General features: G+C 37.7%; 1 protein-coding gene and 1 pseudogene across 2 annotated transcripts in view; one reads left to right on the top strand and one right to left on the bottom strand.

Annotated features, from left to right (window-relative positions):
• LOC306647066 (flavin-containing monooxygenase 5-like) overlaps window positions 1-10,334 on the bottom strand; it is a 49,955-nt pseudogene extending 39,621 nt beyond the window's left edge. Inside the window, exon 1 of the transcript XR_013766932.1 lies at window positions 10,179-10,334. The product of XR_013766932.1 is annotated as a flavin-containing monooxygenase 5-like (transcript). The remainder of the gene's footprint in view (window positions 1-10,178) is intronic.
• LOC306646623 (zinc finger protein 610-like) overlaps window positions 1-14,393 on the top strand; it is an 827,359-nt gene that overhangs the window by 424,150 nt on the left and 388,816 nt on the right. The window lies entirely within an intron of this gene.

Raw genomic sequence — 14,393 nt, 5'->3', positions numbered from 1 at the left:
CTCAGGACACCGGGGCCTGCCCTGAGGAGGAGGAGAGGAGCGTGGCCACTTGGATTCGGAGAGACTGCGCCAGAGCTGCAGGCGGTTGCCAGAGGAGAAGCCGTGCGGCGAGCTGTTTGGAATCAGAACGACGCTTCTGAACACCGGGGCCTGCCCTGAGGACGAGGAGGAAGAGGAGCGGCCGCTTGGATTCGGGTGACCACACGGGAGCTACAGGCGGTTGCCAGAGAAGGGGCTGCGTGGCGAGCTGTTTGGACTCTGACCACTTCTGAACCCCGGGGCCTGCACGGAGGAGTAGGAGAAGGAGGAGAAGGAGCGCGGCGGGTCCTTTGGACTCGCAGTGACTGCATTAGCGCTCCAGGCGGCTGCTCAGAGGAGAAGGCGAGTGGTGAGTTGTTTGGTCTTAAAGTGACAGCTCCTGAACACAGGGGGGCTGCCTGGAGGAGAAGCGTGGTGGGACGCTTGGTCTTGAGGGACCACACCAGAGCTCCGGGCGGTTGCACAGAGGACCCGTGCAGCGGGTCACGTGGATTCAGAGCCACTCAGAGGGACTGCTCCTGAACACCCGGGGGGTTATCTGGAGAAGGAGGAGGAACGGGCAGGGTCACTTCGACTCGGAGTGATTGATTGCCCCGGGCTACGGGTGGTTGGTGGGAGGAGGAGGCACGAAGTGAGTTTCTTGGACTCCTAGTGACCGCACCGGCATACTGGGCGGCTGTCTGGAGGAAGAGGCCTGTGGCGGGTCTCTGGGACTCAGAGCGATTGTTCGGGGCCACAGGTGGCTGCTCAGAGGAGGGGCCACGCAGCCAGGCGATTAGGTGCAGAACAGGGTCCCAGGATCTAGGAGGCTTCTGGGTGGAAGAGCCGCACAGAGACAGGCTAAGGGCGGAGCGAAGGTTCCAGGCCTATGGGCAAATTCCCTGAGGAGGGGCAGCCTAAGGAGATTCATCTGCGAAGGGTGAGGCTCCCAGGCCCAGGAGGTAGGGCCGGGCCCCTGGAAACTTTGCAGAGGACGGCAGCCCAGCCCAGGCAGTAGCTGTAAATTGAGGGGAACCTCTAGGAGGAAACTGACCAGTGAGACCTCCCCACCGGGTGAGTCTTCCCTGCTGGGTGAGGTTTCCCACAAGGACGGTAAAACCAGAGGCTCAGGCCCAAACAGGCCTTGCCTCAGCCCACAGCCTAGGTCCCCTTTGGATGACCATTGGTCAACAAGTGGAGGCACCTCTGCCCACTAGCAGGGAATATACCCCACCTGAAGGCCACCACTCCTAGAGAGGCAGCTTCCTTGTGGAGCACCGCATTATCAACCTCCTCCAAGACTTCAGCCTACTGAAGGCTAAGAGGGGATATATATAGAAATCTTCAGGGTCATTGTAAATAAACAGAGGAAATCTGCAATATCTCAGCGGTCCACTGATATCTGAACAACATGAGAAAACAAGGAAAGAAAATGCTGCAAACAAATCTAGATGTTACATCAATAAAACCCAATGACAGCATGGCAGAAGAAATGACAGAAAAGGAGTTCAGAATGTACATAATTAAAATGATCAGAGAAGCAAACGAGGAGATGAAAGAGCAAATGCAAGCATTGAATGATGAGATGAAAGAGCAAATGCAAGCATTGATTGATCGCACCAATCGACAGTTAAAAGAGCAAATACAGGAAGCAAAAGATCATTTCAATAAAGAGTTAGAGATATTGAAAAAAAAACCAAACAGAAATCCTTGACATGAAGGAAACAATAAACCAAATTAAGAACTCCATAGAAAGCATATCCAATAGGATAGAACACCTGGAAGACAGAACCTCAGACATTGAAGACAAAATATTTAACCTTGAAAACAAAGCTGAACAAACAGAGAAGATGGTAAGAAATCATGAACAGAATCTACAAGAACTATGGGATATCATGAAAAGGCCAAATTTAAGAATTGAGGAAGGCCTAGAGAAACAAGCCAAAGGAATGAACAACCTATTCAATGAAATAATATCAGAAAATTTCCCAAATCTGAAGAATGAAATGGAAAATCAAGTTCAAGAGGCTTACAGGACTCCAAATACACAAAATTACAACAGACCCACACCAAGGCACATTATAATGAAAATACCTAACATACAAAATAAAGACAGAATTTTAAAGGCTGTGAGAGAAAAGAACCAAATTACATTCAGGGGGAAACCAATACGCATATCAGCAGATTTTTCAATCCAGACCCTAAAAGCTAGAAGGTCCTGGAACAACATTTTTCAAGCCCTGAAAGAAAATGGATGCCAACCAAGAATCTTATACCCAGCAAAACTTACCTTCAAATTTGACGATGAAATAAAATCCTTCCATGATAAACAAAAGCTAAAAGAATTTACAAAAAGAAAGCCAGCATTACAGAACATTCTCAACAAAATATTCCATGAGGAAGAGATGAAAAACAAAGAAGCAAATCAGCAAAGGGAGGAATTATCCTAAAGGAATTGTCAAATAAAGGAGGAAACAAGTTGTGTCAAACAAATAAATAAACAAAATTTTAAAAATGAACCAAATGACCGGGAAACCAAATCATTTCTCTATAATAACCCTGAACGTTAATGGCCTGAATTCATCAATCAAAAGACATAGACTGGCAGACTGGATTAAAAAGAAAGATCCAACAATATGTTGCCTGCAAGAGACTCACCTCATAGAAAAAGATACCCATAGATTAAAGGTGAAAGGATGGGGAAAAACATACCATGCACATGGACTCAGCAAAAAAGCTGGAGTATCCATCCTCATTTCCGATAATGTGGACTTCAAGCCAAAGTTAGTCAGAAGGGATAAAGAAGGTCATTTCATACTGCTTAAGGGAAGCATAAATCAGCAAGATATAACAATCATAAACATCTATGCACCAAACAGTGGCTCATCTATGTATGTCAAACAAATCCTTCTCAATTTCAGAAACCAAATAGACCACAACACAATAATACTAGGTGATTTTAACACGCCGCTCTCACCACTGGACAGATCTTCCAGACAAAAATTGAGCAAAGAAACCATAGATCTCAACAACACAATCAATAATTTAGACTTAACGGACATTTATAGAATATTCCATCCAACCAAGAGTGAATACACTTTCTTCTCAGCAGCACATGGATCCTTCTCTAAAATAGACCATATATTATGCCACAAAGCTAATGTTAGCAAATACAAGAAGATAGAGACACTAGCATGTATTCTATCAGATCATAATGGATTGAAGTTAGAAATAAATGAAAGAGTAAAACACAGAAACTATTCCAACATCTGGAGATTAAACAATATGCTATTATATGATGAATGGATAACAGAAGATATTAGGAAGGAAATTAAAAAATTCTTAGAGGTAAATGAGAACAAAGAAACATCATATCAAAACCTCTGGGACACTATGAAAGCAGTACTTAGAGGGAAATTTATTTCATGGAGCGCATTTAATAAAAGAAGTAAAACTCAACAAATAAACAACCTAACACTACAGCTCAAAGCCTTAGAAAAAGAAGAACAGAACAGCACCAAAAGTAGTAGAAGACAGGAAATTGTTAAACTCAGAGCTGAAATCAATGAAATTGAAACAAAAGAAACAATACAAAAAATTGACAAAATAAATAGTTGGTTCTTCGAAAAAATAAACAAAATTGATAAACCTTTAGCCACACTAACAAAGAGAAGACGAAAGAAAACCCAAATCACTAAAATTCGGAATGAACAAGGAAATATCACTACAGACAGGATGGAAATACAAAACATAATTAGAAGCTATTTTGAAAATCTATACTCCAACAAAATAGAAAATTTCGAAGACATCAACAGGTTTCTAGAGACATATGAATTGCCTAAACTGAATGAGGAGGACATAAACAATTTAAATAGACCAATTTCAAGTACTGAAATAGAAGAAGTCATCAAAAGCCTACCAACAAAGAAAAGTCTGGGACCAGATGGGTTCTCAGCCGAGTTCTACAAAACCTTTAAGGAAGAGCTCATTCCAATACTTCTCAAAGTATTCCATAAAATAGAAGAGGAGGGAACCCTCCCAAACTCATTCTATGAAGCCAATATCACACTGATACCTAAACCAGACAGAGACTCATCAAGGAAAGAAAATTTCAGACCAATATCCTTAATGAACATCGACGCAAAAATTCTCAACAAAATTTTAGCAAATCGCATACAAAAACATATTAAAAAGATAGTGCACCATGATCAAGTGGGTTTCATCCCAGGGATGCAAGGTTGGTTCAACATCAGGAAATCAATAAACGTAATTCACCATATTAATAGACTTAAAGTCAAGAATCACATGATTATTTCAATAGATGCAGAAAAAGCATTTGATAAAATACAGCACCCCTTCATGCTCAAAACACTAGAAAAAATAGGGATAGTGGGAACATTCCTTAACATTGTAAAGGCCATTTATGCTAAGCCCATGGCTAATATCATTCTAAATGGTGAAAAACTGAAAGCATTCCCCCTAAAAACTGGAACAAGGCAGGGATGCCCTCTTTCACCACTTCTATTCAACATCGTTCTTGAGACTCTGGCCAGAGCAATTAGACAAACCAAAGAAATTAAAGGGATATGAATTGGAAAAGAAGAACTCAAACTATCCCTGTTCGCTGATGACATGATTATATATTTAGAGGAACCTGGAAATTCCACCAGAAAACTCTTAGAACTCATAAGTGATTTCAGTAAAGTAGCAGGTTACAAGATCAATGCCCATAAATCCAACGCATTTTTATACATAAGTGATGAATCTTCAGAAAGAGAAATTAGGAAAACTACCCCATTCACAATAGCCTCGAAAAAAATAAAATACTTGGGAATCAATCTCACAAAAGAGGTGAAAGACCTCTACAATGAGAACTATACAACACTAAAGAAAGAAATTAAAGAACACCTTAGAAGATGGAAAGATCTTCCATGTTCTTGGATAGGAAGAATTAATATTGTCAAAATGGCCATACTACCTAAAGTGCTATACAAATTCAATGCAATTCCAATTAAAATCCCAATGACGTACCTTACAGAAATAGAGCAGGCAATTATGAAATTCATCTGGAAGAATAAGAAACCCAGAATAGCTAAAGCAATCCTTAGCAGGAAGAGTGAAACAGGGGGTATTGCAATACCAGATCTTCAACTCTACTACAAAGCAATAGTAACAAAAACGGCATGGTATTGGTACCAAAATAGAAAGGTAGATCAATGGTACAGAATAGAGGACACGGACACAAACCCAAATAAATACAATTTTCTCATACTAGACAAAGGGGCCAAAAATATGCAATGGAGAAAAGATAGCCTCTTCAACAAATGGTGCTGGGAGAATTGGAAATCCATATGCAACAGAATGAAACTAAACCCATATCTCTCACCATGCACGAAACTAAACTCAAAATGGATTAAGGACCTCGGAATCAGACCAGAGACCCTGCAGATTATAGAAGAAAAAGTAGGTCCAAATCTTCATCTTGTTGGTCTAGGATCAGACTTCCTTAACAGGACTCCCATAGCACAAGAAATAAAAGCTAGAATCAACCACTGGGATAGATTCAAACTAAAAAGCTTTCTCTCAGCAAAGGAAACTATCAGCAATGCGAAGAAAGAGCCTACAGAGTGGGAGAATATCTTTGCCAATCATACTTCAGATAGAGCACTAATCTCCAGAATCTATAAAGAACTCAAAAAACTCTACTCCAAGAATTCAAACAGTCCAGTCAACAAATGGGCTAAGGAAATGAATAGACACTTCACAGAAGAAGATCTACAAGCAATCAACAAACATATGGAAAAATGTTCAACATCTCTAGTAATAAGAGAAATGCAAATCAAAACCACCCTAAGGTTCCATCTCACCCCAATTAGAATGGCGATTATCAAGAATACGAGCAACAACAGGTGTTGGCGAGGATGTGGGGAGAAAGGTACACTCATACACTGCTGGTGGGGCTGCAAATTAGTGCAGCCACTATGGAAAGCAGTGTGGAGATTCCTTAGAAAACTTGGAATGGAACCACCATTTGACCCAGCTATCCCACTCCTTGACCTATACCCAAAGGACTTAAAATCTGCATACTACAGAAATACAGCCACATCAATGTTCATAGCTGCTCAATTCACAATAGCCAGACTGTGGAACCAACCTAGATGCCCTTCAATTGATGAGTGGATAAAGAAACTGTGGTATATATATACTATGGAATATTACTCAGCCATAAAGAATGATAAAATTATGACATTTGCAGGCAAATGGATGAAATTGGAGAATATCATGCTAAGTGAGATAAGCCAATCTCAAAAAGCCAAAGGACGAATGATATCGCTAATAAGTGGAGGTTGACACATAATGGGGGGGAGGGAAGGGTTAGAGTTAGGGTTAGGGAGGGGGGCAAGTATGGAGGAAGGAACTACTGTATAGAGGGTAAAGAGGGGTGGGAGGGGTGGGGGGAAGGGAAAAAAATAACAGAATGAATCAAACAACATTGCTCTATGTAAATTTATGATTACACAAATGGTATGCCTTTACGCCATGTACAAACAGAGAAACAACATGTATCCCATTTGTTTACAATAAAAAAAAAGAATAATGCACTATGAATCCAGCCTATTATTCTGTCACTGAAATGTCACAAAACACAGGTTTTCAAATCTATTACATTTAAATTCTTTTTGATTATAGAAAATCACCTTAACCAATTTGGACCATCTCCTTCCTTTGTATTACAGAAATGAATAAATATTAGGAGAGTGGGTATTACAAAACATTAAATATCCACAAAACAGAGTGTTGGATTTGTCCACATTCAGGTTTATTTTCCTTCCAATTCTTATTAAAAAAATATTTAGTCTAGGAGTCCAAAATTGACCATACTCATTTGTCTTCCCCATAATTATTTCTTTTTGACTGCTAATAAGGTTTTCAGGAGTCTCCTTTCAAGTCTTTTCTTATTTATTTTATTTATTTCAACCAAAGTATTCATTTAAGTTGTAGTTATGACTATATCTCTGCCCTAATTAACATTTTAGCTGTTCATGTTTCCTATATTACCTAGCAAAGAGCTTTATTGGAACTCCAGATCAACACAACCAGAATCTCATGAATGGGCTGACATCATTTTTTGTTAATGTTCTCCCGGTGATTAATTCTTAAATATGTAGCAAAAGTGGGCAACTATATCCTTTTAAGTGTTTTTCAATCCATTTATTGTCTTATTCTCTTTTTTGCCATTTTTTTGAGAAAGGAGGAGTTATAAAATTTGTTTTTTTTTAAAAAAACATATTTCATTAAATGGTGCATATTGTTTAATTTTCTGATTAAACAGTAACAGTAACACTTTATATTATATTGTGCCCACATGGCATCAATTTGTCTATCTATTATTATTTTTTTTCACAAACAAAATAGTATTGGAGTTTATTTTATAAAGTACATTCTATATATTAATATTACAAAATACTGTCTATTATTTAAAATTTTCTATGTGAAATAGTTATCTGATCATTAGCATAAATATCACGTAGGGCTTGTCAGAAATGGAGAATTTTGGTATACTCCAAATTAGTTCATGAGAATCTCTAGTAAATCATGTGTACATTAAAGTTTGAAAAGCACAGTTTAGCATGCTTTAATGATTTTTAGATCTGCAGTTTGACTCAAAATATCAAGATTATTTTATAACATTGAGTACTGATTAAATCCTTAGCATTTTGAAAGAAATTTATTAACATTTCAAGTAATGTCATTCATAAGGTAACATCAAAGTAAACTGATATATATATTTCACATCACAACCTACTTTCTACCATCAATCTTACTTAATGTCAATGAAGAGATCAAGAATTGATTGAAATTAATGTCTAGAGAGCTCATATAAGTATTATTAGAAAATTTTCAGATGTATGAGGAGGAGACAATACCAGTTTGATAGGTCAAACATGATCAGAAAATAGAAATGGTGGTGTCTGAGAAAACACCTGTTTGGCAGATAGAAAAATGAAAGAGGAATCACCATAGGAAAGTACAAATGGTACTACCTGAGAAGAAAATAAAAATATACTAAATCCCAGGAAACAGTCACAAGAAATGAGAAAATAGAAACCATGAATTTCCAGTGTTCTTATTGGACACCTACCAGTGGAGGTGGATTTCAAAGTGCTTAGATCAATTCTACATATGAAACCTCTAACAAATTATAACAAAGTTTTGGGGGATGGAAGGACAACTAGACTCCAAATAATGATCATGGGACTGATAGAGAAGTACATCTCAGGAAAAAGTTCTCAAGGTAACCACCAGCAACATGCAAAATATGTTCAGTCCATTAAAGAATGTTTATAATACCTTAGTCTCCACAGCTATGTAACTGAAAAATGTGAAAAAGAGGGTCTATAGTTCCATAAACATTCTTAACAGCCACTCAGGACTGTTCCTTCTCAGAAATCCACTTACTAAACATAAATATATTGGGTAGGAAATATATGCCAGGCATCATTCTTGGTTTTGGAATATAATAATGAACCATATAGGTATGTGTGTGTTAAGAAAATTCAGAGAAGTTAGAGCATTATGATGAAACTTTACTTTTTTATAGAAGCAGTTTATAAGGTGTTGAAATTTTGCCCAGAGGATAATAAAAAAGAAATCCCCATGCTGCATATTCAGTAGATTTTAACTTCAAGTCCCTTTAGAGTTCAAAAACCACAAAACTGATAATCAGGCAGAATAATGGCTACACTCCCAACATCATCCCTGTCTCAATTGATTTCACTGCTGTTCAGTAATTGCCAAACCTCACTAGGATGCTTAAGGAGACTCAAAATGGGTTGGGTCTAACTCTAGGCATGAATAATAACTGACATGTAACCATATGCAGAGCTGTCACTTTTATAAGTGATTGATGTAATTATTCATTCACTTACTCCCTATGATCACTGTACAAAGGGGGTATTACTATTATCCCTTCCTAAAGATTAAAAAAAAAAAAAAAAAAAACAGTGGGCAGAGAGGTTTAATGATTTGCCCAAGGCCATAATTATTGCATATGACAGTCTTTGAATCTAAACAGTGCTCTACACTAAGGTGTGACTGGATTTCAAGAGTAGAATTTTCTGTTACTAAAAACAAATTGACAGGGTTTTCAGCCCATATCTGATTATGATAAAGGTATAGGGATTTGCTAATGGGATTCATTTTAGATCTGAATAAGACTATAATCAGAATTAGTTCCCAAAATGGAGCCAAGATACAACACATTTGTTAACTAAGAAATGTCATAAGGCCACTTTTAAGTAGCTGGCCAACACTGTGATATTTTTTATGATGTGAAATATACCTGTGATGCCTCAATTCATTGACTTGCCCAGAAAATGAGTTTAAAAGTAAATCAAGTTAGAGATCAATGAAGGAGACTGATACTTTTTGGTACTTAATAAGCATACCATTTAAATAGATGATATTGTCAATTGTTACTAACAAGTTGTAGGGTTGAATGTGCATATTAAAACAATTTAAATTTAAAACTGAGTATGTGTAATGACAAGAAAACACATTTGCAGGTGTTCTCTACCCTCTTCTGAAAGGCAAAGGACTTTGAATTTCTCAAAGCAAGAAGTTTACAGCAAACAATTCTATCAAATTTTATACCTTATTCAAGGACAAGAAATGTCAGAAAAATACCTGGATTTTTTTTTTTATAGAAAAAGTAATGTTGAGGATTGGAGGGGGGTATTCCTGGAAGGAGTTGTTAGCAGGCATTTCTAGCTTATTTACCTTTAAGACATATCAGAAGCAACCATTCTACATTTTCTAATAGCTTTGTGCTTTCTAACATATGTTGTTCGGTTACTCATCCTCCCTGCTTCACCAGATTGTTTCCCTCTTCTGAAAAACAAAAACTAATGAAATGAAAATGTTGTCTGTGGTTTTCATAGACAGTAGAAAAGGAAAAAAAGGGACATTTGCCATACATTTTGCAACCAACAGAAAGAGAAACCCTCATAAAATGTGGGGTGGGGGGATGTTAAGAAGTCAGCAGTCAGAATTTTATCAGGTTTAGTCACTATCAAGCTCTCATATTACCTAACGAGATAAAATTTTGCATGCCCCCATCTGCAGGGAGGGCTTCAATATTAAGGGACAAGGAGATTTACCTGATACCTACACAGCCATCCAATTACATCAGTCCTTTCAAAGCAAACAGATTCCAAGTCTTCATCCAGGCAGCACTTGACAGAAGAGAGCCCACAGGGTTCACTGTCAATCACAGCAATTCTTTCCTTGGTCATGGTCTCCACAGGTCTTCACCTGTCTATGGCGATGTCACTTGTCCTAAAGAATGACAAGAGATAGAAAGCACAAATCTGTCAACAGTTTTTAAGAAAGACAGTTGCCATGACACTCAAATAAATGCTGTAACAAGAGGTGACTTTGGGAAAGCCATATCTGGTTGCATTCTTCAGAAGGAATCTCCTGCACAGGATAGGGCAGCCCTGTTGTCTGCAGGACCCAGAGCTGAAAAGCTCCATAGTGTTATCTTACTGTTTCCTGAAGCATCTGCCTGATTCTTCAGCTGCAATCTGGAAGTTAATCTGATTTTCTGCTGTAATAAAAGAAATATAAACTACAGAAGTAAAAACAGAAGCAACAGTCGATGGGGAGGAGCTTTTCCGCCCCACCTCCTTTCAGCCAAAACCCCACTCACTCATTGGCAGCAATTCTCCCTCTCTTAGTGGGAAGAAAACATGGAGTGAATCTGTTTTAGGCAGGGGGAAAAAAAAAAAAAAAAAAAAAAAACAACCAAAAAGTCATCTACAACTTCTGTAGTTTTCAGCTGCTGTTATAGGCAGTGCCTTTTTACTCCCTCTGGAGACACAATGGTCCTCTAATCTCTTTTGTTTCCCTACTCTCCACATTCACTTTTAACTTCCAGGTTTCCCCTTAAATTGACAAACTCCTACTAAAACAAAACTGTCAACAACTCCTAAGCAAGCTTGATAGAAATGCCAAAATACAGAACACTCTTCTTGCAGGAAGTCTGTTCAAACAGATGATCCTACCCCTTTCTCTCCCTCCTCCCCACCTCACGAACTGAATCTTCAGATCTACACTACTGGTAGAATTTACTTTAAAATCCCCATGCATGTTTTAAACTACTTTTAGATGAACAATAGCTTTTTCATTTCAACTACTTTTAAATATGGTTACAAATAGATCTTTGACTTGGAGAATTATTTTACTCCATCTGGAAGATGCCTGTCTTAGACCAATATATGATCTGAATTATATAAAAATATAGGAAGAACACAATGGGAAACACATAATGTCCACATCACCTAATGGGAAAATGAAAGAAAGGAGGATCAAAGGTGGAGTTGTGTGTGCATAAATATGTATATATATACATACATATTTATATATGTATGTATATATGTAATAAAACGGAATGTTTTCACTTTGGTTGGGGTATGAGTGATTGAACCTGGGACACTTACCTACTGAGCCACAACCCATTATTTTTTATTTTGAGACAGGGTCTTACTAAATTTCTTAGGGTCTCACTACTTTTCTGAAGCTGGCTTTGAACTTGTGATCCTCCTGCTTCAACATCCTGAGGCACTGGGATTGCAGGTGAGTGCCACAGCACTGGGAATAATGTTTTAACTTTTTGATGTGGTTCTGTCAAAAGCTTTTCATCAAAATATACTAATCTTTCAATGGACACATCAAGATGACCTAGTCAAGTAGTTCTTATTTTAAAAGAACTGCTATTTAATTTTGCTCTGAATTCTCATCTCACTTTGCTCCTGCAACACTTCCACTGAAACCTTTATTTAAATAGTGTTTGTCCTCACAGATTACCACCAAAAAGTGTGACTTTTGTCACCAAGGATCTTTCCTTCTGTTTAATGCTACTTTCTCCTAGGAAGATAAAGCAATGTTATTTTTTTCAGTTACCTAAATCTCCTGTGAGATTTCAGAATAATTGGTTTCCCATTCCATCCCTCCCAAGACCTATGGTAGTGGAAGTGTTAAGGGATACTTAAGAACAAGATATCTCATCTACAACCATCCAGTTTCTATTAAACCATGGTTTGTCAGGTGTTGGAGAACACAGATGGTATTATTTCTGTTAATGAATCACTGGACCACAAGGAGCTACATCTGTATCTGAGAGAGACAACTGCATGTCACCCAGACATACAAGTCAAGTTGGGTGCAGTAGTCAGATGGATTTGGAGTTGTTGTCCTTGGGGTAGGAATGAGCATATCAAGAGCCAAATTAACATTGAATTCTAGTGGCTAGACAAGAAGCAGACACTGCTAGATATTCAGTAAAATGTTTTCTCCTCTTACAGTATCATATATCCCTTTGGAATAGGGCTGCACAAAGAAGAACTGTATTTTCCTGGTTCTCCTTTAATCTATGTGTGAAATTATGATCAAGTTATCACCAAGCAACATAAGAAGAGCAAATGTGAGCAACTTCTACCTAACCTGTGAGGATTGTACTATTTTGAAAATATTAATAGCACACAACAAACATAAAAAAAGTTCAACATCTCTAGTGATTAGAGAAATATAAATTAAAATGATATTGAGAGTTCATCACACTCCTGTCAGAATAATAATTATCAAGAATACAAGTAAGAATAAATGTTGGCAAGGATATGGTGAAAAATGTTCACTCATACATTGCTGGGGGGACTGCAAACTGGTGCGACCACTCTGGAAAGCAATATGGAGATTCCTCAGAAAACTTTGAATAGAACCACCATTTGGCCCAGTTATCCCACTCCTAGGTTTTTACCCAAAGGTCTTAAAATCAACATACTATCATGACACAGCCACATCAATGTTTATAGCAACTCAATTCACAATAGCTAAACCATGGAACCAACGTAGATGTCCTTCAACAGATGAATGGATAAAGAAATGTGGTATTTATATGCAATGGAATATTACTGAGCCATAAAGACGAATGAAATTGTGGCATTTGCAAATAAATGGACAGAAGTGGAGACTATCATACTAAGTGAAATAAACCAATCCCAAAAACCAAAGTCTGAATATCTTCTCTGATATGCAGGTGCTAACACAAAATAAGTAGGGGAAGGGAAAAATAGAAGTACATAGATAAAGGAGACTGAAGGAAAGGGAGGGGAATGAGAATAGGAAAGACAGTAAAATGAATTGAATACAACTTCACTATGTTCACATATGAATTCATAACCAGTGTAACTCCACATAATGCACAAACACAAGGATAGAAGTGTATACTCCATATACGTATAATATGCCAAAATACATTCTAGTGTCATGTATAACTAAACAGAACAAATAAAATACTAAATTAAAAAATACAGAAAATATTAATAGCAGATAATTTCCCAGACAATAAGTGCAACTGTAAGTGGTGAGGGCCAAACACATATACAGGATAGCCATTGAATTAAACAACAGTTACCTTTACTTTATCAGCAGAAGACCTAAGGTGGAGACTTAACCTGGAAAGCAGATATGGGACTCATAAAGAGGCATGATGAAGAAGAACACAGGCACAACTCTAATTCCACCTCTACAGGTGATGATATTAAGGCACACACACATAATCTATACAAACACACTTTTGGAAATGATATGAATTAATATTTACATGGAAGTTTAGGAAAAATTTTAATCACCATGGAACTTATTTGATTTATATAGCTTTAATAGGAGGCACTAAGAAAAATAAAAGCAGGCATATTTAAAGTTTCAACTCATACATCATGTTCATAAACATTCCAAAACAAAGCACATGGGTTCTGTACATTGAGAGATGCAGAAAGTCACATGACTAAGGGTCTGAATGCACAGCAATCCTATGGGGGAGAAGATGGGGAGTTGGAAATAGGAATACAATCTACCAAAGTTGGCTATGCATGAACTGTAATTGAGTAGATAAAGCACACTCTGTGATTCTGTTTGCTTTCAGAGGCCACATCTATGGGTCATGAAAATGGGGAAAACACTATGCCTGTGGACTTCACAAGCTAATGAAATTACCATGGTACCTCAACCATGAAGGATAACTCCTGATTTCTTGAGTCTTTATTGCTGAGATGCAGACAGTTGGGTGATCTCTAGATTTATTTCCAGCTAAAGTATTTTGGTCTTTTACAATACCCTGGAAATTCAAATTTGTGTTTTGTTTCTTATTTTTTTTTTTAAAGGTGGGACTGGGGTTATGGCTCCCTGGTAGAGCACTTTCCTAGCATGTGTGAGGCACTGGGTTCATTTCTCAGCATGGCATATAAATAAATGAATAAAAAAAGGTCTATCAACATCTAAAAACATTTTGTTAAAAAGTGGCCTATTTATTTCTC

This window comes from Sciurus vulgaris, assembly GCF_902686455.1.
Source record: "Sciurus vulgaris genome assembly, chromosome: 16".
Classification (NCBI taxonomy): Eukaryota; Metazoa; Chordata; class Mammalia; order Rodentia; family Sciuridae; genus Sciurus; species Sciurus vulgaris.
The sequence above is the reverse complement of the archived record's forward strand: the minus strand, read 5'-3'. Positions and strand labels throughout refer to the sequence as shown.